Raw genomic sequence first — 23440 nt, forward strand, 5'->3', positions numbered from 1 at the left:
CAAAGCTCAGTTTTGCCTGCAAAATGGTTGTAATCGCCTTTACTTCTTCAAGCAGCAGTGAGAAATCTGTGCTATATTACACAGGAAATCCCTTGTGAAGGGCAATAGAAACTTCTAATGGGGAGTCATATCCTTGTTGCTTCACTGGGGGTCCAAGACGCCCTTGCTTTTAAATGCTAAGCGATTTGAGAACCTGCATTATGCAGGCGAAATCCTGAATGCACCTGCACCCAGGAATTGAATGTACCCCTGTAAGTGCCTTTTTGGAAATTTAACACGTTGGTAGAGGCAGGGAGATGGGGAGTAGAGGTGTTTATTAGGCAGCACCTGATGATCCAAATGCAGAGCAGTGATGCCAGTAAGGAAGAGGAAGAGGAAGAGGACGAGGAAGAGGACGAGGACGAGGAAGAGGACGAGGAAGAGGAAGATGCTAATACTTATTGGTTAGTTTCTGTGCCAAGCACTTTGCTATCGTTTGCATTGTCTCATATAATCCTCTGAATCAGGCGTTGGCAAACTGTGACTCACTCACAGGCCAAATCAGACCCACCACCTGTTTTGTAAAGTCTTACTGGGACACAGCTGTGTCCATTCATTTACTATTTCTATGGCTGCTTTCATTCCAACGACCGCAGAGTTGAGTTGCTGCAACAGAGTTCCCATGGCCCCCAAAGCCTAAAATATTTGTTACCCAACTTCTATAGAAAATGTTCCTGACCCTTGCTCTAAATGAAGCATGAGAGATGGGTATTATTGTTCTACCCACTTTCCAGATTGGGAAACCAAGGGCCAGAGATGTAAAAAGATTGTTCGAAAGCCCTCAATTTCAGATTTGCGCTCAGAGACCATGCTCCAACCACTAACTTTTAACTTTTTCCATCACTTTATGACAGTGATGTCCCCTCCTTTTCACTTCCTTTCCCTTCTGAGGAAATTGGTGTATGACCCATATTTTCCACCTTCCAACTTCAAATGATGGCATCAGCTCTGGACTGAAACGTCCACTTCCTGCCTCCAGGCTCTCCATCTAAACTGGACGTTGTTTCCCTAACGATTATTTGCTGCCTTGCTGCTTTCAAAATTGATTGGTTCCCCGAAGCCACGGTGCTATCTATCTGTTAAATGGTTGGAAATCTCTGCCAGTTTGGGAGCTGAATCCAGGGACCCGGGAGAAATGCCGCTTTGCCAGGCAGGGCTGGGTTAGTAGACACTTCCCTCTGGAGCACGTGTGTCCAGGGTTCCAGCTCATGTCACTTTGGTGTCCCTGCACCACATCCTTCCCCGGCCACATTAGGGAGCCCTGAGCCCCAGAGGATGTTTTAGCGTTTTACTCTATTTCTCACCTGAGTCTAAAGCTTACTTGGGTTGGATTAGTCTCTGACAGTAAACAGCGGCAGACCGTGGAGAGGGGCTCCCGGGGCCGGGCACCCACTCACTGCCTGTTGCGCAGAGCTCAGGAAGGAGGGAGCCAGAGGGCAGCCACTTGGGAGGATGAACACTTCCAGCTGTGCTGCCTTTCTGGTTCAATCGCTTCCTCACCTCTGTGGTTTTCAATCGACTTTGCCATCTTAGTTTTGTTGTCTGTATGATTCATAAAACATTTCAGAACTGGGGGAAACAGGTGGCAGGAGCCAGTCTGCAAGCCCCTGGCAGATCTATCTATTAGGAAGGGGTTGGCACATTGGTACAAAGCCTGAGAGAGCAAGTTTGTGCCTGGGGTCCATGCAGAAGCCTCTTCCAGGCAAATGAACATTGATAGAATGATTCTGATCTTCAAAATCAGATGCCCACGGCCCTTACAACCACTCAGAATGGTCTCATTTGTCGTTTCAGGGTGTGCCAGAGAGATGCTTTGTCACATCTAGTTCCCAAAGACAGACAAGCCCACGCCAGTCCTGGCCTCGGTGTCCCCAGGACTATTTCCATGTGTTAGTCCCTCCTCTGTGCCTCAGCAAACCCATCTGTAAAATGGGAAAGCAGCTGGCCAGCAGCCCAGGGGGAATCCTCATTCCGGAGAGCCTTGGTCCGTCCTACCTCCACAGGGAAGGCAGGGAGTTCTGCACAGAGTCTCTCAATAGGCCTTATATCTTGGATAAACTGCATATTGGAATTTAATTTGGAATCCCTGCTGTTTCCTTGATGAACACAAACCACACTGCAATTAGAGTGATGAAGCAGGCTGCTGTCACTCCTGACAGGAGTGATCTGTCTGAGCAAGGAGGGAGGGGACAGGCCCTTGGCAGGTGGCTGGTGGACTCATGCTGGGCGTGTTCCCAGCCTCGCCCCTGCAGGAGAAAGGCCCTCAGGGGAGAAGGGCTGTCTACTCTAACCTCAGCTCCAGGGGCAGGGTGGAGGAAGGGTTTGGGGGACACTTTCTTGGTTTGCATCCATGGCTCATGGCCCACGCTGATCCCTGCTAACACTTGGTGGTAACAGCTAATTCAGCCCCTGACTCAGGTCTCAGAATCTCACCTCCTCCTCCATCCCAGTGTGAAAGGGAACAAACATTTATTGAGCACCTGTTATGTGCCAGGCACTGGGCCCCATGTTCTCAAGGCAAGAACCCATTTGATCCACTATGTAGCTTCATGAGATGGGCACACTCATTATCTCCATTTTACGGGTGAGAAACCTGGGATGCAGAGATTAAACACTGCACACGAGGTTACACAGCTTATAAGTGATGGCAGTAGGTAGGATGTGAACTCAATGGTAAGGGTCCAAGTTCATTTTCCACCTTACCCATGCATCCCCCAAGACCCCAGCCTTCCAGCGACTAATCTGGTCTCTCCCTGATCATCTGCTGTCTCCTCCTCCCCTGCACCTCCCATCCCCATATCCCCATATTGCCTCTTTGACATGGAATCTGCTCTCTCGCCACCCCCTCACTGGCTCTTCCCCACCGGAGGAGGATGCCTTCTCTGATGGATGAGTTCAGGAGAAGGGACTGTCCACAGGGCCATGAGGAACAGGTGCAGGGGGCGTGGCCTGCCCTCCCAGTCTTCAGGTGGAAAGCGCCCTCTGCAGGGCCGCTTCTGGAAGCCTGAGCCTGGAGTTTGCTCTCCTGTCCCAGCTCCTCCACCCGGGACTAGACGGAATGGTCAGCGTGGCGTGTTCTATGGAGGGATAGCAGGTAGAGTTGCTACAAAGTCTCATTTTGGCCTCAGGTCAGGGCTGCCCACACTCAAAGCTGATGTTTGAGCCTCGTTTTGTTCAGTTCATTGTATTGATGTAGTATAGGCCAGAATTCAGGAGAGGAAGAGAGGGACCGGTACCTCAAACCTAACCCCTAACTCCCAGGAACCAGAACTGGATATCCATCAGCATGCAAAGTTCATATAGCCAAACCGCTTCAGCCCCCAGGAGGTCTGCCATAGGTATTGTGGACCATGGCTGCCGCCTGAAGACAAACACAGTGTGCGTCTTAGGAGGATATGCAGAGGGAGCTTGTCCAATACTGGCTCCATTGCTGAGTAGGGTGGCACTGGATCAGTTAGGAATGCTTTTGGCTGCAAGCTACTGAAAACCTGACTTAAATAATGTTTTCGATGTTTTTTTTTTTCTTAGTAGCAAAAGTCTCTAGGTGGCTGGCTGCTGGCATTCACTCCATGGTTCCATGATGTCAGGGCTGGCATCTGTGTGAGTCTCTGGACAGTTACTTAATGTCTTTGCTCCACAATCACTAGGTGTCTTCCCCAGCTCCAGGCATCAGGTCCAAACTCAAGGTGAGGAAGATGGAAAAGATGGCACCAATAACTCTTGTGCCTGTCAGCAGGAAAGCAAGTTTTTCTATCTCGTTCGTCTGAAATAGTCATGTTGCCATCCCTAGCAGTGAGGGAGGCTGGAAAAGAAAATATTTGACGTTTCTAATCTATAGTGAAGCTGGGCAATGGAGAAAGACATTAGGTATTGCATTAATCAAACAAAAGCATGGGTCACCACCTTTCTTGGATTCACTTGGTTGATCCCATTGAATGTGAGCCTGAAATATAGTTGGTTTGGGCTGATCATGCTTTGCAGCAACTTTCATCTCACCCTTTCTAACTCCCATGGCAAAGTTGGCTCTTTGGAAATGACTGTTTGTCCATCCTTGGTGAAACCGGGGGCCTAGCAGCCAGTGCTGGGACACAGGGAGCTCACCAGAGCCCCGTAGCATGGTTGATGATGACCAATGACAGTGGTGGTGGTGATAGAAATGGTCACATGAGGTAAGTTCTATTATTATTCCCATTTTAAAGATAAGGAGATGGGGGCTTGGAAAATTTGCGTGGCCTCTCAAAGTGACACCACTACCAAGAGCCAAAGTTTTTGGTCACTGTGCTATACCACCTCCTGGAATTCACTTTCCAGGACCAGGAGACCAAAAGCCAGCAAATCTCCAAGGACTACAAAAGCCAGAGGAGGAGTGTTTCTAGATTAATGATCCAAGTGATGCCACCAGTGTCCAGAATCCGTTGCATGTATAGCTACAGTGGAGGTGAAACGTGATCTGAAGAGGCAGCAGACACACCACACACTTAGCTTTAACCCACAGCTCATTAATCACCCTCAATTCAAAAGCATTTATCATGATTAGATCCAGCCCAGTGTCTGTGATAATGGAAATTTTTTAAAATAATGCAAATAGAAAACCACACCTTCCCCGTATATCATACAGGTCAAGATCTGGAGGTCAGGATCATTTGTTCATTTAACAAATATTTGTCGTGTACCTACTGGGTACCTACTGTGTACTAGGCACTGTTCTAGATGCTGGAAATCCAGCAGGGATCAAAGTGAATAAAAATCTCTGCCCTCCTGCAGTGTATATGTCTCTCTCCTCCAGGGGAGAGACAGGCCATAAACAAAATAAACAGGTAAGATAGAAAGATTGGTACTTGGTGGTCCCACACTCCTAGGAAAGGACTGATTATTCTGTAGTCATGGGCACAAGTTTCCACCAGAACTAGTTTTCAACCTGTCTAATCCATCAATGACAATTCTATACTTGATGAATTGATGAGTGACAACTCACTTCAATGAATGCAACTTGGAAAGCCAGGTAATCAGTGACAGCATCATGGTGTGGAAGCCAGCCAACTGCTGGTGGACTGGCTTCTGTGAACACTTCTAAGGCTCACATCAACCCATTCCTGCCTCTAAAACCAACACAACCCAAAATACACTCTTCCCAACAACTCAATAAAAGACCAGCACTTTGCTTTGCTCAGAGAAATTTGTGTGATCAGCATGGCTCTTTCTTTACTTAAACTTAAGAAATATTTTCAGATTTCAAGTGGTGGTCTCCTCCTTTGATAAGTCTGGAGGTGCCAGTGAAATTATTTTGAAAGTCCTCAGTCCAACAGGTACACTCACCTGGTCCTTTGTGCCCAAGGGTAGTTACTCTATAGATTTCCCCGACATGTTTCATTAAAATGTCTTTGCTGAATTTATTTTATTATCCAAGAATTTGCAACCAGATGGTTCTTTGTACAAGGAAATTAGGCCTCAGTCATTGTATAATTAGAACTTTCTTTGGAGCTGTATCATTTGGTGAATATTTTTGCCATTAATTGACTTATTCTTTTCCTGCTTGCTTTGCTTTTGGTTTTGTTTGACTATTTGTACAAAGTCTTGTCTTGTGTGTCTTTGTTTTCACCTGAATTGTCTTGTGTCTTTTGAATGCATAGAGAATGCTCCACGGGGAACATAGGCTCCAATCCAATCCAAACCAGCCCCAAGGACTCTAAGCTGGAGATCCAGATACCAACAAACGATTCATGTAAAAGCGATGGATCAAATACTGCTCTTGGTCCCCTTCAAAATTTTATGAGGATACTCCTTGTCTTATCAATTTGTAAAAGAAGTCACTTTGTTCAGTCTATACCAAGGTCAATAATTGTTGGGTTATTATTTATCTGACCCCTTCTTAGCCTCTGTTTGGTTGGGGAATCTAAAACATCATTCATAAGCACACAGACTTTTGACCAACTGTATTGGTTGGTCTTTTTGTCATGGGTTTGGCTATGTCAAAGCTTCAACCTCCTCCTGGCAGAATTCCTGCTTCTCATACAAGTTTGCATTTAACTGGGTAAATGGCAAAATATTGTTTTTACTTGGTGTATTAGTTTACAAGGGCTGCCATAACAAAGTATCACAGACTAGGTTGTTTAAACAACAGAGATTTATTATTTTCTCACAACTCTGGAAGCTTGAAGTCCAAGATCAATGTGTCAGCAAGGTCGGTTTCTTCTAAGGCCCCTCTCCTTGGCTTGTAGATAGCTGTCTTCTCCCTAGGTCTTCACATGGTCTTTCCTCTGGGTCTGTGTTCTCATCTCTTATTCTAAGGACACCAGTCACACTGGAGTAGGGCCCACCCTAATTATCTCACTTAAACTTAATCACCACTTTAAAGACCATATCTCCAAATACAATCACACTTCGAGACAGTGGGGTTTAGGACTTCAACAGATGAATTTTAGGGGGACACAATTCAGCCCATAGCATGTGGAATAACTGTTTGGAGGAGACATGTCAAAGTGAGGAAATTAATACATTTAACAATAGTTCTAGAAAATTATGAGAAATTATATTAAAAATTCAATAATCAGTAACTTTGTATGGGGACAGATAGTTACTAGACTTATTGTGGTGATCATTTCATAATGTACATATATATTATGCAGGATATCTGAAACTCACATAATATTGTACATCAACTATATTTCAATTTTAAAAATTCAATAGTCAGCTTCCTTGATTGATATTCTAAGGACTCAAAACAAAACACCGACTCCAAGAGAGTCCATCTCCATAAGTTTCTATTTCAGTCCCATCCAAGCTTTCAGGATTCTGTCCTTTTCGCACTGCTCTACTTTATTGTCACCACCCACTTAGGTCCCTCTCTTCCTTCTACTCTTTCTCCCGACTTTCTAAGTGAGTTTGTCTCAGGAAAGGCACAATAACATCGCAAAATATCCCCTTAAAACTACTAGATCAGAAGGCATATCTATAGCAGCTGAAATTTAACTATAGTCTAGTGCTAAATTGAGGGCTATAATTATAGAATTTTTGTAAACCTCAGGAAGGAAGAAATTTGCTGTAGAATTTAGGATTTTGCTAGACATTGTCCTGGGCTATCAGATTTTTACCAACCTAACTTTAGTTCACTTAATTGCTAGTCCCCCTGGTGAGGGACAATGTTAAAAGCAGCAGCGGAGGAGAGAGAGAAACTAAATAACCCAGCTATGCCACAGTTTTTTCAATGGTCCTGAAAGGGCAAGAAAAATAAGAAAGTTACTAAAAATAAGACCATTTCAGAAGCCTTTTCATTATAGGCAGTGGTATGCTGGCAAATATTTAACCACCAGCCCTCAACCTGAAAGGGGAGCCATGAATTGTAGGGTTTGCAGATTTCCATGGTGTAAATGTACCCACGCTGGCCAATTCCAGGCTAACAACATGACATCATTGAATGCAGTATTGAGTAGAGAGGCTCTCAAGAGCCGGTGCAAGCTGGCTCCAGCACACACTGCTCCAGGCTAGCTTGGCTAGATTCAGATTCGCAAACAAAATAAGGAATCAACAGTGACTTCAGGAAACTTCCAGTGATATTCTAGGGTAGACCTACAGCCAAAGTCAAGAGAATCTATTTTCGTTTTTAATGTCCTCTGACCTGAAATAAGAGAATCGGAAAACAATATATTGGAATGAAAAGTTGCCAATTTAGACATTTCTCAACAGGAAGCCCTATAGAAATAAAAAAGTTAAAAATGGAAACAAACATCTGGCTTAAGCCGCTGGTCCAGAGACCGGAAGGTGCTCTGTGCACTCAGAATGCAGAGCTTGTCGAAAGGATCACCTGCAGGTGTTGCAAACATCGGAAGGACTAATGCCTCACGATGTGTAGAAACTCAAGAGCAACTTTCCAAAATCTGTCCAGCGATGCCCCTCAGGCAGACATTAATACCCAACACTCCCTGCCCTTCCTTCCTCTAAACTCCATCTAGAGCAGATAGCTGTTCTTTTTGTCTACCTGGGTACCTCTGGAGTCTTTTCATGTGGTTCAAGTGAAGCTGACCTCAGCTCCATCCCCCTCTTCCTTCAGACTAGCAGGTGACTCAGAGGTGGCTGATCAGGAACTCTAGCCCATTGGTTCCATGATGGGCAAATGACCCAACCTGTGTCCTTGATCTCCAGAATTTTTAGGAAGGATGGTATCTCTTCAGTGGAGTTAAGCTGGCTGCCAAGCTAGAAAGCAGAATCCATTTCTCCTTATACCTGGGCTTGCCCTGGGGTGGCTCACATGTTTTTGTGCCTCTGCTTCTGTTTCCCTGCAATTACTTTTCCCTTCTCCCTCTTCTCACAACCTCATGGCTGCTACTTTTTCATGGCCACTGATGCGCCCTCATTCTTGCCTTTTGCCTTTGCTCTGTGCATCTCTCCCTTTCTCCGCATTCCACCCCATGATGCAGAGACCATGTCTGTTTTGTGTACTATTGTATACCCAGTGCCTGGAATACTTTTGATTAAGGAATGATTTTTGCCTTTCTCTGAGTTTTCCATTCAAACTTGCCAAGACATGGCATCTGATGGGGCTGAGCCCCTTCATGCCTGTCTTTGGTCAGGCATCACCCCGGTCCAACCCATTATGGCCAGTGTCTAGCAGGGCCACCTGCAGGTAATTAAAGGCATCCAGAAAGACGGAAGTATAACTTGTTCAGTGCAAACAAGCTATGATGGGCAGATTCTGGCTCAGCTTCTGCATCCTGGTATTCCTGCCCTTGTGTAATCCTCTCCCCTTGAGTGTTGGCTGGGCCTGGTGACTTGCTCCTAACCAAGAGAATACAGCAAAAGTGATGGAAGTCATTCCCATGGTTAGGTTAGCAAAGATTGCGACTTCTGTCTTGCTGGTATTCTCACTCTGGTTCTTCGTATATGCTTGCCCTGTTGGAGAGGACCATCTGTCAAGGGACCGTGGGTGACATTCAGCCAACAGCAGAAAACTGAATCCTACCAACGGTCACGTGAGCTGCGAAGTGTACCCATCCCAGCAAAGCCTTCAGATGAGACCAGAGCCTCAGCTGACGCCTGGATTTCAGCCTTGTGAGAGACCCTGAGGCAGAGGACCCAGCTGAGTGGTTCCTGGATTCCTGACCTACACAAATTGTGAGATTATAAGTGTTGTTTTAAAGTCACTAAGTTTGGGGATAACTCACTTATGCAGCATTAGATAACTATGCTTAAGCCAAATGATATCTGAATATCATTTCTACCATTATTTCTTTTTTTTAAAATTTATTTTATTTATTTTTGGCTGCGGTGGGTCTTCGTTGCTGCGCATGGGCTTTCTCTAGCTGTGGTGAGCGGGGGCTACTCTTCGTTGCAGTGCGGGCTTCTCATTGTGGTGGCTTCTCTTGTTGCGGAGCACGGGCTCTAGAGGGCAGGATCAGTAGTTGCTCTTTCTAGCGCATTAACTGTGCCTGAGTGACCCTGTCACTCAGAGCTCAGGAGGCTTGACCCTAGAGCCCTGTGACCCTCAGCCAGAGCCAGGACACAGACTCACCCAACCAGGGACGGGGCAGAGGCCAAGCCTCTTCCTATTCTTCCCCAGACCGGCTGTCTCCCTGAGGACAATAAACACCCAGCTGAGGCCTCAAACAGGAGACAAAGAAAGCATCCCTATTGAAAGAGTTCCTCTATGGCTTCCATCCAGTAGATTATCTGTCTCCTCAGAGAGCAGCCAGGAAACCAAAGACAAAAGAGTCATTGTTTCCATCCTCCACAGGCTGCTGGGTGAGTGGGTGACAGAGCGGGTTATTGCTGCCTCAGAACCTTTAGGGGGGCCCCCTCCCCGCTGAAGGGGCCTCCCTTGGGCCTTTCTGATTTGAGAGCCCTTCCCTCTCCTTAGCTCCGTGTTGCAGGGCCAGTGTGCCTGGTGGGCCTGCAGAAGCTGTGACCACGTCATGCTCATCTGGCAGAGGAGGGTCCTGATGCGGGTTTCTGGCCAGCTCCGGTGGGCAGCTCTGAGAGGAGAGTGGTCAGTTTGAGAAGCACAGTCCTCGTGTGGGCTGCACGCCTGAGTGACTGAGGAAATGCTCAGGGGGCAGCTTGGAGTGGTGGGAAGAACAGAGGCACTGGGCCAGAGAAGTCTGGGACTGAATCCAGCCCAAGTCACCTGCAGAGTGACCTTGTGTAAATTACAGCCCCTCCCAGCCTCACCATCGCCGTCTGTAATCATGGGGTCGTTTATTCACAGTGTGTCAGCCCTTACCTAGAAAGGACAGGAACTAGGGTTCGAGGCGAGTGGGACACTTGCCTTGGGCACGAAATTTCAGAAGGTGCCATTTTGTTTATGGTTTCCTTTGCTGTGTAAAAGCTTTTGAGTTCAATTAGGTCCCATTTGTTTATTTTTATTTTTATTTCTATTACTATAGGAGACGTCTCGGAAAAGATATTTCTGCGATTTATGTCCAATAGCGTTCTGCCTATGTTTTCCTCTAAGAGTTTTATAGTATCCAGTCTTACATTTGGGTCTTTAATCCATTTTGAGTTTATTTTTGTGTGTGGTGTTAGGGAGTCTTCTAATTTCATTTCTTTACATGTAGCTGTCCAGTTTTCCCAGCAAGACCCACAGAGTGGGAGAAAACATTTGCAAACGATACAACCAACAAGGGATTAGTCTCCAAAATTTACAAACAGCTCATGTGGCTCAATATCAAAAAAACAAACAACCCAATCAAAAAATGTGCAGAAGACCTAAATAGACTTCTCTCTGAAGAAGACATACAGATGGCTGAGAGGCACATGAAAAGATGCTCAATGTCACTAATCATTAGAGAAATGCAAATCAAAACTACAATGAGATATCACCTCATACCTGTCAGAATGGCCGTCATCAAAAAATCTACAAACAATAAATGCTGGAGAGGGTGTGGAGAAAAGGGAACCCTCCTACACTGTGTGTGGGAATGTAAATTGGTACAGTCAATATGGAGAACAGTATGGAGGTTCCTTAAGAAACTAAAAATAAAGCTATGATATAATCCAGCAATCCCACTCCTGGGCATATATCTGCAGAAAAACATGGTTCGAAAGGATACATGCACCCCAATGTTCATTGCAGCACTGTTTACAATAGCCAAGACACAGAAGCAACCTAAATGTCCATCAACAGATGAGTGGATAAAGAAGTTGTGGTACATATATACAATGGAATATTACTCAGCCATAAAAAGAATGAAATAATGCCATTTGCAGCAACATGGATAGACCTAGAGACTATCCTAAGTTGAAGTAAGTCAAGCAGAGAAAGACAAATATCATATGATATCACTTATATGCGGAATCTAAAAAAAAAAGATACAAATGAACTTATTTACAAAATAGAAACAGACTCACAGACTCAGAGAATGAACTTATGGTTACCAGGAGGGAAGGGTCGGGGGGAGGGGTAGACTGGGAGTTTGGGATTGACATGTACACACTGCTATATTTAAAATACTGTAGATAACCAACAAGGACCTACTGTAAAGCACAGGGAATGCTGCTCAGTATTCTGTAATAACCTAAAGGGGAAAAGAATTTGAAAAAGTATAGGTACATGTATATGTATAACAATCACCTTGCTGTACACCTGAAACTAACACAACATTATTAATCAACTATGCTTCAATATAAAATTAAAAAATTTAAAAAGTTGCCAGAAAGCTCAGTAACCAACATAAATAATATTTTAATGCAATATTTTTTAAAAAAATCAAATTTAATGCAAAAAAGTCATGGGCAACAAAATATCACAATTTTAAACAAAGACGGGACCTGTGAACATTAGCAGCCTTTGTGAGATGCTCCCAGGAGGCTGGAGAGGTGGGTCGTAGCCACATGAAGATCTCCTGTCGGCCAGCTCAGTCCTAAGTTCAAGTGCGCCATGCTGGCTTGCTCTGTCTAGTGCAGTGGTTAGACATACAGGAATGGGGGGATCCCACAGACCCGGGTCTGTGTCCTGTCTTTACTGCTTACAGCTTTGAGGCCTTGGATAATGTTACTTCACCACTCTAAGCCTCAGTTTCCTGACATGTGAAACAGAATAATAACAACACTGTCTCCACCAAAGGGTGGTTGGAAAACAGGACGCCTGACAGTAAGTGCTCAGTCTTAGTGGTTGTCATTATGACATCATTTAACATACTTCAGAATCAACACGAAAAACTCCCTTGGCTGGGCAGAGGATAAAACACGCCGGCATTCTGTGGTTGCCTGCGTGCTGCCTTTGTGAGCCCTCCAGATAAGCTGCCTCTGCTGAGCTCTCTGGTTAATCAGATACACAGGTGGCCTGGGAGCTGCCTGACTGGAGCTGCCTTTACTGCCGCGTCCGCTGCCATCTGGATATCAGAGGGAGCGCGAGAAGGGGCCGGTTGCCAAGGCAGGAACAGCTGGGGTGGATGGCCTGGAGAGTCCCGAGCTGCAATCTGCTTGCTGCACACTCTTTTGGAATGCATGATTTGGGGCAAGGATCAAAATAGCATCTCTGCGACACAGCCAGCCACCATCTGCCTTGGCATGCAGGGAGCATGGGGCTTTGGCTCAGTTCTGACCAGTGAGGGTTCTAATGGCTGCATTGTCCAGTCTGGGGAGTGCTCAGGGTGCAGGTGACCCCAACAGGACAAAGGAGGGCATTTGCCATTTGGGGTGGATTTTTTTCCTTCTGATGCTTCTGATGTCAGATGCTGGAAGAAGGGCTTTGAACAGGAGTTAGGAGCAGGTGACGGCATTACTTTGTTCATTTAATGAGCTGCAGGCACTATACTAGGCTCCAGGAGGACTCACTGCAAGGGAGGAGAAGCGGCAGACTCTCAGGGTACAGGGCTCTCAAACTTTCAGGTGTATCAGTATCAGCGGAAGAATTCATTGAAAAGTAGAGTTTGATTCAGTAGGTCTGGGGTACAGCCCCCAAATTTGCATTTCTAACAAGCTCCCAGGTAATACTGATGCTGCTGGTCTGGGTACCACTCTTTGAGAACCACTGATGCTAGTGGATATGGGATCTGGGATCAGGCTGCCTGGGTTTGAGTTGAAACCAGCTCAACTACTTACTTGCCTGTGGGACCTTTGATGACTTAGTCTCTCTGAGAATCAGTTTCCTCATCAATAAAATAGGTAAGTAGGGATGATCATGACAGTACTTATCTCATGGGTTTCTTGTGAGAACTAAAAAAGTTATGCATATAAAGCACTCAAAACAGTGTCCCACATAGAGGAATTACTTAATATGCATTAGCTATTATGATCTGTAACATTTAAACATTTTCCAATGAGAGTTATTACATGGATGCTTTTATAAATAAAGGTGAGTAAGAAAATGTCCCTGTGTATTTATGCATATACAAAACATTTGCCTGTGATTTCGAGTGGTTCACAGACCCCCAAAATCTCATCCTTCTTAATGCCCCTTGTTTTGTAGAGTATAATAGCTACCATTTCGAGCCTCTACTATGTTGCATGAAGTGTGGCAGGTAATTTACATTCTAAGTTACTTCATTCAGTCCCCACAATCACTTCATAAGGCAGTCATCATCATTCCTATTTTACAGACAAAATAATTGAGGCTCAGAAAATTGCCAAGAGAGATTTGCACCCAGATCCGTCAGACCCTACATCACACTGCCACTACTCACCTCCTTAGAGGTATTGTATCACCAGTTTATCCAGAAAAAGGTATTTAGCAATATCTAAGTGCTCAGTCCTATAGGGGGAAAATAAATGTTGCTCTTGACCTCCAAGAAGTTACATCTAATGGAGGGATCAAGAGGAACATATAAATACTCAAACAGTACATAATTACAGGCCAAATCATGGGTGTGGCAGAGTTCATGTGGTTTGCCACATATTCCTTTGCTTTTCACATTTCCCAGCCTCCCTTGCAGTTATGTTAGGACCGTGTGACTGGCTTCTAGCCCATGAACGTGGGTGGGCATAATAGAAGTTATTTCCAGGCTTAGCCCTTATACATATATCATGTGATCACTCCTTTCTTTCTCATACTTGCAGCAGTGATTTCAGAAGCCACGTGGTCCAGGTGGCATAGCGCAAGATGGAGGAGAACCACCCAACCAGTATCAGACTGAGATCGGAGGGAGAGATGAACCTCGGTGGGTTAAAGCCACAAGATTTCTAGTTACTGCAGTGTAATGCAGCCTCCCCTGACTAGCCAAATGGGATAACCATCATTATATACTGAAAAGTTCTGGGAAGATTAGTGAGTCATGAGATATTCAGGTGTTAAGTCAGCTGAAGGTCCCATTCTAGACCTAGTGAGCCAAAATATTTAAGGAAGAGCCCTGGGAGTCTTTATTTTTAATAAAGTGATATTGAGGAATCGCCAAGTTTGGGGAGCCTGGCTTTGTAGTCTGCTCAACATCTCCCAGAAAATTTTACACAATAAAGACACCATCAGGTGACCATCTAGCAGGCAAACTGTGGGAGATGGGTGTGGGTGCCCAGGCTGAAGTCCTGCCTTTACCTCCTTCTAGCTGCGTAACTTCAGGTTATTTATTTATTTATTTAATTTTTGTTGGAGTATAGTTGATTTACAATGTTGTGTTAGTTTCAGGTGTACAGCAAAGTGAATCTGTTATACATATACATATATCCACTCTTTATTAGATTCTTTTCCTATATAGGCCATTACAGAGTATTGAGTAGAGTTCCCTGTGCTATACAGCAGGTTCCTATTAGTTATCTATTTTATATACAGTAGTGTGTATATGTCAATCCCAATCTTCCAGTTTATCCCTCTCCCCACTTACCCCCGATAACCATAAGTCTGTTTTCTACATCTGTAATTCTATTTCTGTTTTGTAGATAAGTTCATTTGTACCCTTTTTTTAGATTCCACATATAAGTGATATCATATGATATTTGTCTTTGTCTGACTTACTTCACTCAGTATGACAATCTCTAGGTCCATCCATGTTGCTGCAAATGGCATTATTTTGTTCTTTTTTATGGCTGAATAATATTCCATGGTATATATGTACCACATCTTCTTTACCTATTCATCTTTTGATGGACATTTAGGTTACTTCCATGTCCTGGCTATTGTAAATAGTGCTGCAATGAACATTGGGGTGAGGTACTTTAAGTATCTGTAGAGTTGCTGTGATGATTGAATGAGTTAATGTATTAGCTATCTATTGCTGCATAACAAATTATCCCAAAACTTAGTTGCATAAAACCAGAACTTTTTATTATCTCTTATAGTTTCCATGAGTCAGGAATTCAGGGGTGTTCCATCGGGCAGTCCCCACCCAAGGTATCTCATGAGGGTACAGTCAGATGTTGGCCAACGCTGCATCATCTGAAGGCTGTAGCCTGGAGGATCCATTTCCAAGAGGGTGCACTCATGTGGCTGTTATCAGAAGCCTCAGCTCCTTTCCACACAGTGATCCAAGACACCAAAGAGGAAGCTGTGATGCCTTCACACACTGTCACTTCCATCATATAAATTTCCTGGTCACACAAGTCAGCCCTGAATCAATGTAGGAGGGAACTCAACAAGGGTAAGAATATCAGGAGGCAAGGATCAGTGGGGGCCACATGCCAGGTGGGACAGCATCAAATGATGCCTGACATGTGATCAGCACTCAACAAATGTTAGCTATTTTTATTACTAATAGAATGATCAATAAGCTCTAGCTTGGAGCTCCAGCTTGAAGGTCCATCTCCTCCACCATCTTACTGTTCTTCACTCATTCCTCAGCGGCCCTCCTGCATGGAATCTACCTGAATACCCATCTGTGTGGCTGTGTGCTGGGCACTGGGCTCCCACCTGGGTCCCTTGGTATCCCTGAGGTAGAAATACCATCAGATGGGGACTTCCCTGGTGGTCCAATGGTTAAGCCTTCACCTTCTAATGCAGGGGGTGAGGGTTTGATGCCTGGTTGGGAGTTAAGATCCCACATGCCTCGAGACCAAAAAACCAAAACATAAAACAGAAGCAATATTGTAACAAATTCAATAAAGACTTTTAAAAAATGGACTACATCCAAAAAAAAAAAAAAACTTAAAAAAAAAAAAATACTGTCAGAGACATGGAGAGATGCTGGGAGCCAGGGAGGAAGGGACGATAAATAACGAATTCTTAAATGCGGGTGTCACATTTAACATGGCTTGTTCATCTTGCTTAAGGGACCTGGTGGGTGCAAAGAGCAGAAGGTCTGGAATGAGGCTGCCTGGAGCAAATTCTGGTTCTCATCTTTACTGGCTGTGTGACCTTGGGTGAGTTGCTTAACTTTCCTGGATCCCAGTTTTCTCATCTGTTACAAATGGAAAGAATAATAGTTCTTATTGTACAAGGTTGTTAGAATATTTAATGTGTGAATTCAACATTCTAAGCATCTAAAAGGCTCAGAAGAGTGTCTGGCTCATAGTAAATGCTCAAAAAGATGAGCTATTATTATTCTTCCTTCTCATATCCTCCAGGGATGGAGGTTAAGGACGAGATAAAGAAACAAGGAAATAAAGAGATGTGTGGCCCCTGACTCAACAATTCCAAGGCAGAGCTAGTGTTAAATGTCACTTTCCTTCCAGGACTTTCCCCCAGACTGTCTGGCTCGGTTGAGAGTGCTGTCACACAGGGGCAAGCTTGACAGAGACTGTGTCCGTGATGCTGTGAGTCCCTGAGCCAGGTGGGCACCCTCAGAGCCCCCTGGCACGCGCCTAGGCTGACTTTGTTCTCTCCCCCCAGCCCCCATGCTGCTCTCCGTCTTTGTCTCCCTTCCCTAGTTGCTCTTGCTCAGTTCAGACAACTCAGGGGTTCCTGAGAGGATCTTGCCTTCCTTTGATGGGTGAGCGGCAAGGGAGGTGAGACTGGGGCTGAGGGGCCTGGCGTGGAGGCGGATGGAGTGAGGCGGGGAGCGGGAAGGTAGAGGAAATCAAAGGGCTCCACGTCAAAGGCAAGAGGAACCGATCAGCGGAGGATTCTTCATCCTCTGAGCGCTCTAATTCGTGAGTCTTAGTCAAGTATCAGAAACTAAGGGGTTGCTGGACCTCCTGCCTGCGACGGTGTTTGTTGAAAGGATTCAGGAATGTGACCAAGAAACAGCTCCCGTGGAACTCTGCAGAGAAGGGAGTTCAAGTTCTAGAAGGTGGGACACAGCAGTGAAAATGACAAAGGTTCAGGCTCTCCTGGAGGGTGGCTTCTGGGGGAGGAGACAGAACACTAAACAAGATCATTTGAGCAAGCGTGACACAGGACAGAGAGAACACTGCCTTGCATTGGGCTGTCTGGGAGGCCTCTCGGAGCAGCTCATGTTTCAGCTGAGCCCTGAGCAGCCACGCGTGGATCTAGGGGGAGAGCATTCCGGGGCGACGGAAGAGCTGGTGCAAAAATGCAGAAAAAGTCCAACATGGTTGAGGAAGACCTGGGGGGTCAGCACGGCTGGAGCAGAGGGAACACAGCCCAGGGGGCCCTCCAGAGAGGGGGCTTGGCCCTCAAGGCTGGGGCAAGGTCTGCTGTTGTTGTGACGAGCCCCGAGCCCCATGGCAGGTTTCAGTGCAGGAATGATGACCCCTGATGGGTTTAAAGTGATGACTTGGCTACCAGGTAAAGAATGGACTTCAGGGGCAACAGTAGAAGCAGGGAGGCGGGTTAGGGGGACGCCTGGAGTCCCCCTGTGAGAGGTGTTCTTCTCCCGAACTAGCGTCCACAGGGGGACTGAAGGGAGTGAGCAGCTTGGAGCCGTGTTGTGACTCTGGGACAGAGAACTTGCTGTGTTACCGGTGGGGGGTGAGGAGAAGGACGAGTCACTTAGGTTTTGAGGTTTGGGGCTGAGTCCAGGGGGCTCTCTGCCTGCACAGGGTCTGCCTCTGGGTCGTTCTGCACCCCTCATCCCCACCAAGCTAAGCAAGCAGTTGGAGTCCCAGAGCTACGGAGAAGGGAGCCTCTCTCTCCTTACGACGCCCAGGGGATGGACCTCAACGGTTCCTGGCCTGATGACGGCACAGGCAGGGCCCTGAGGAAAGGAAGGCTGGTTGAGGCAGGTCCTGCACTGTCCAGAAAAGGGTTGGGGAGAGTCCCTGGCTACAGCCCCATCCCCTGCATCCTGGGACTCAGCGGCAGGGAGGATTGGGCAGCCGATGTCTGGCCTTCCTTATGGACGAGTGGCACTCTCATTAGTGCAGAGCTTGGAAGCAAGAAGCTTCGGGAGGTTAGAAAAGAGGAGTGCCTTGGGTCAGGCCAGGACATGTGTGTCATGGGAACCAGAGTTCTGTGCCATGGTGGCCTCTGGGCCCTGACAGCCTCAGCCCTGGGGAGGGTTATCCAGGCGGCTTCAACTCCTGGTCTGGACGGAGCACAGAGATCCCGTGGGATCTTTTCACCTGCAGCGAAGTCCACAGGGACCCGGTTCCCAGAGGATGCCTGAAGGAAGTGCGGGTCCCCTGGGAACATCTTCCTTGCCGACCTGTCCTCCCCACCCTCCACCAGTGGGCCGGGCTTGGCCTCCTGCAGGCGGAAGCAGCAAGGGGGCTGCTGAGGACCACATGGACGTACTGGGGAGCATCCCTGGGGACCACTGTGTTGGAGGAGAGGACGAGAAGAGGAAGGGTCTCGGTGACTGATGCTGACCACCTGAGACTCGGTTCTCCCTGGGGCAGCAGGCCCCCTACTGAGCCCTCCCCTCCAGACACGAGTCCGTTCACTCACTCACTCAGGCAACGGTATTTGAGATGCCAGCTGGCAGGAGTGCTGGCGGCTACTGCAGGAGACATGGCGCCTATGTGACAGGAACCTCAGGTGGAGGCTTCCGAGAAACCCACAAAGGCACCTCAACGTAAAGCACCGGTTTAAAACCTCCCCCTGGAGCCGAAGAACTTCCCCGCAAAGCCAGCACATCTCCCGCCCCTCCCGCTTTCCTCCCATCCCCAACCTTCCCTCTGCTGCCTGGAATAACGCGGATTCCAGGAGCTAGCCCTTTTGATATTGGTCCCCAGCCCCAGCCCCGGCGTTCTTCTTTGCTTCCATCCTCTCTTCCCAGCTGCTCCTAATGACACAGGTCCCTCTGACCCTCGGGTCCATCTGGGACGGGACAGGCAGCCTGGAGCTCGGAGCTTCAGATCACTGGCACCCTCACTCCCACCCCCCAGGGGACATCTTCTCCTTGATTTTGACTTCTATTGTTCCGGGATGATCCTTCTTCACACTGTAAATTCCTGCACCTTAATTTTTCCGGGAATGGAAAACCACTCGACTTGGGGCCAGAAGGCACTTAGCCTGTGACCTCCAGTGGGTTATTTCACAGCTCTGAGTCTGTTTCCTGACCTGAGGACGGCTTTGTGCACATGCCAGCCAGAGGCTTTATGTGGCAATGTCTGACGCCCAGCATTGAAGTGGGGTCACTCCGTCCTCTTGGTGGATCCATGGGTTGATGAGAAACAAAAAACGGTTTCTGAGTTTGCTCTGGAGAAGCTCATGCTGCTCGGAAGGGCTGTGTCGTGGAAAAGCGCCTAGAAACCCCCAGTTCCTGCTCAAGATGCCACTCCCTCCCCCCACCCCGCTCCCACCGCAGACACTGGACTTATACCCATGGTAAGGGCTGAGCCTGGAGGCCCACACCCAGAGCCACACACTGGGCATGTAGGAAATGTTTTCTTCGGGGGCTGAGCTGGAGACTCAGAAACGCCGTCCTCAGTCCTGGCAGCTGCCTGGTGCCGGGCTTGGAAGCTAGAGCAAGACACCTTGGCTCAGAGCCACTTTGCCAGCAGCCAACAGAGCTAAGTTTAATCTGCCAGATAAGTGTTTCAGGGTGGGGAGCAGAGCAGAGGCTGGGCCAGAAGGAGACCTGCACCAGGGGCCTGAGGCTCGGTCAAAGTCTCTATAACGGGGCAGGGGAGGTGGGGAAGCGGGCCAGAGAGCCCCTCCCTCCCCTCCAGAGAGGCTTCTCATTCATAGGGACCATGACCCCTGGGGGCTTTTTTGCAGTCTTGCTGCATCTTAGTTATGACATGAGTGGGACAGGATCTCTGGTCCCCATGCACACGCTTTCACTCAACTTGTCACCCAGGACATACGATGTGCCGAGTACTGTGCTAAGCGCTGGGGCTGGAGTGGGAAGTAGTGGATGTGGTACCTGCTCCCAGATCTGCTGACTTCCAGGACTTGACACTTCTCTTGCTGCCTGGCCTGAGACAGCACCAGGGAGTCGACCATCTGCATACCCCTTCCCAGCCACGCGAGACAGCCAGAGAGCGGTCTCTGCCGGTCTCAAGTTGTACCTTTGGTTTCTTGGTCCAGAGTTTAATCCTTATTATGGTTAAAAAAGAAAAAATTAGACATCATAGAATTGAAGCACTGCCTAGGATCATGAAGATCATTTTCACTCCCAGGCCAGTGCTTTGCCTGCAACATGGCACACCTCCTGGTTTAACTGTTTCCATCTTGATTCCCCATAGGCCTGACAAGGAAGCCAGGACAGGTGAGCTCAGGTGAGTTGGTAAGGAAACTGTAACGGAGCCCAGGGAGTTTGGCACGTATACTGAGGGCAGTGGAGAAGCATTGACAGGCCAAAGTAGGGCAGTAACACGATGGATCTTTAATGTGTTTATTACATTCATTTAACAAATATTTATTGAGCATATACTCTGTGCAGGCCTGTGCTGGGCTCTAGGGATATAGTGCTGAACGAGACAGACAAGCTTCTCACCCTCACAGTACTTTCTAGTGGGGAGAAAGATAATGACAAATTAAATAAGTATGCACCTAAATTCATTAAATAAATAAGACTTTATATTGGGGAGTGGGAAGGAAATAAACAGGATTCTGGGATTGAGAATAAAAGGAGGAATCCTCTTTAGAGAGAGTAGCCCGAGAAAGTCCCTCTAAGGAAGTGACTTTCTTGCTGAGCCCTAAAAGATGAGAAGGAGCCCGTCTTGTGAAAACCAGGGGAAAGAGTGTTCCAGGCAGGGGTGGGGGTGAGGGTGGGGGAGCAGTATGTGCAAAGGTCCTGTGGCATGAAAGAGCTTCGAGGACCCCTGGAACTGATGGTTGGTGTGATGAAGAAAGTGACATGAGATCAGAAGGCAAACTGACAGATGTCACCATGCTTAGGAGCTACTGAGAAATGACGGTACCGTGAATGCAGAGATGAAGAGATATAGATCAATGTGAATACGTTTCACAGGTAGAACCAACAGGACTTGCGAGTGGGTTGAATGGGGGGAGAGCGAGGAGACAGTGATGTCCCCCACATTTCTGGTTGGAGCTGGTATTTGCTGAGATGGAGAAGCCTGGGGAAAGGGGGATCCGGTTTGGAGGGTAAAACAAGATCAGATTTACTTTCTGGAATGCATTGTGAAGGCCGGATTAGGGGAAGACAACAAGCCCAGGGCGGGGAGCCCAGTTCAAGGCTGATGACGCGGGGACCTAGGGCGGTAGCCATGGGGATGGTGGGAAAACCCACGTCCCTGCTGAACAAGCCGACAAAGGGAAGAGCGTTCTGCTTCCCCAAATGCTCTGGGTTTCTGTCTGCCAGGTGGCTGAGCAGGCTGACCAGAGGGAGGAGTTCCTTTTGGAGAACATTGAAGTGAAACTACCGTATGGAGAGGAGGGAAGGCCAGTGATGTGGAAAATGGGGTCACGAGAGAGACCAGGAAGAGGCTGCGGCAACGCGACATCTTCCGCAGCCGGCTGTGCGCCATGGAAGGGGAAGCGCGGGACATGCGGCATCTGTGCAGGGACAGGGCCGTCCCGAAACAGATGGCCGGGCAGCCACACCCAGGCCCCTGGCTGACCAAGGGGTTCACGGGGGAAAAGGAGGGTGAACCTTCCTGTGAGGTTCAGGATGGAGCATTGAGAGAGGCCACGGGCAGAGCAGGCCCAGGCTGCACGGCTGAAACCAGCTCTCTTCTCCTTGGCCTCGCTGTCCTCCAGCACTGCCTCTTCCGGCCTTGAAGGCCAGCCAAGGCAGCAGGGAGGGGGGCTAGCCCGGCAGGTGGGGGAGAAGGAGGTATAGCCCCTTACAGGCAAAAAATAGTGGCTGTAGGACACAGGAAGTGTCAATCAGTCGACCCTAGACCCTGCCATGCATGCATTCATTCATTCACTCGTCCATTCATGCCTGCACGCATTCAACCAACACTGACTGAGCACCTCTGATGGCAGGCAGTGTCCCAGGTGCTGGGCAACCAGTCTCTGCCCTTGAGAACAGACAGAACAAGGCCTGGACAATGCTGGCCACCAAGGCCTCTCGTGTCTTTCTTCCTCACTCTGTCCCCACTTCCCTTCCTGGTGCCCAGAGTTGTCCGGAATCATCACCCAGCGCCCACTCCCTTCAGCCCCTGGACCTCACGCTGTTTCTTCTGATTGAAGTCCATTTCCTTAGTCTTGTTTCATGAGCCTGAACTGTGGGGAGGAATCAGATGGTAAAGAACACCGAACGACATTTTTCTGCGTTTGGCCTTTATGCCAAGAGTACAGAGAGCACTGCAGTATTTTAAGTGAGGGACGGCGTTCGATTTCCATTTAGGAGACACCTGCGGCAAGGATGCGGCAAGCTGGGAGGCCAGGAGAGGAGGACGGAGAGGCTGGAGGCGGGGCAGCATTAGGAGGCCCCTGGCCACCCCACTGGCCACACCCACCCACTCTCAGGAGAGGACGGAGGCGTCTTCCAGCCTGCGGAAGGCCCTGCCCCAGCAGAGGCATCTGAACGTGTTGGAAGTTTAACCGTCATTGACTGGGCAGCTTCCATTTCTCAGACACCTTCATGTATAATGAATCCCCTCCAAGCTGCCTTGTCAGGAAAAATTAAACTTAATCTCTCCGTTTTGGAGATGAAGAAACTGAGACTTGACTCCAAGCTGACCTGAACTTGAATCCCGGCTCCACCACCTGCCCACGGATTTAGCTAGAAAGTTATGCAGTACAAGGCCTTGTGGGCGTTGCCACTAACAAAACCTTATTGGAAAGAGTAATATCTTCCAGCCCCAGGGCCGGGATTTCTGGCACCCACCGGCCTGCGGTGGAAGCTGGAAGCGATGAGAAGGCAGTGGGTGCTTCCGACCTCGGCCCTGGGAACAGCCTTGAATGGGCTCCCTGGGCGGGCCTGCCCTGCCGCCATGTCCCTCCTTCGCTCTCATTTGTTGCTCTGGGCCTGAGGGGGAGGGTTCTGCAGGGGAGGGGACCTGGGCCTGGGGGCTTCCTGCGCAGGAAGCTTCTCCCCGCGCCGGGGTTCTAGGAGAGGCCTGCCCACTACCCCACCTTCCCCATTCTTTCCCGGTCTTTGTTTCCTGTGTTAGCCCGGGTGGGGCGATAAGGAGGGCAACTGCGCCATCTGCTGGGCATATTGGGGAAGCTCCAGCTGCGCGCAGGCGAGGCGTGGGCGGAAACTTCCCTGCGGTGTGTCTTTTGGGCCTAAGAAGAATCTTGGGTCAACAAAGGGGGGATAACAAGTGACAAGCGAGCTCT

The 23440-nt window shown here is 48.0% G+C and overlaps 1 long non-coding RNA gene across 1 annotated transcript in view; it reads left to right on the forward strand.

Annotated features, from left to right (window-relative positions):
• Positions 1-391: 391 nt before the first annotated feature.
• LOC309636893 overlaps positions 392-23440 on the forward strand; it is a 28509-nt gene continuing 5460 nt past the window's right edge. The window contains exons 1-2 of the long non-coding RNA XR_014250282.1: positions 392-9147; positions 14029-16257. This is a non-coding gene — a long non-coding RNA (uncharacterized lncRNA). The remainder of the gene's footprint in view (positions 9148-14028; positions 16258-23440) is intronic.

The sequence above is a fragment of the Balaenoptera physalus genome, assembly GCF_965194825.1.
Source record: "Balaenoptera physalus genome assembly, chromosome: 10".
In the NCBI taxonomy this organism is placed as follows: domain Eukaryota; kingdom Metazoa; phylum Chordata; class Mammalia; order Artiodactyla; family Balaenopteridae; genus Balaenoptera; species Balaenoptera physalus.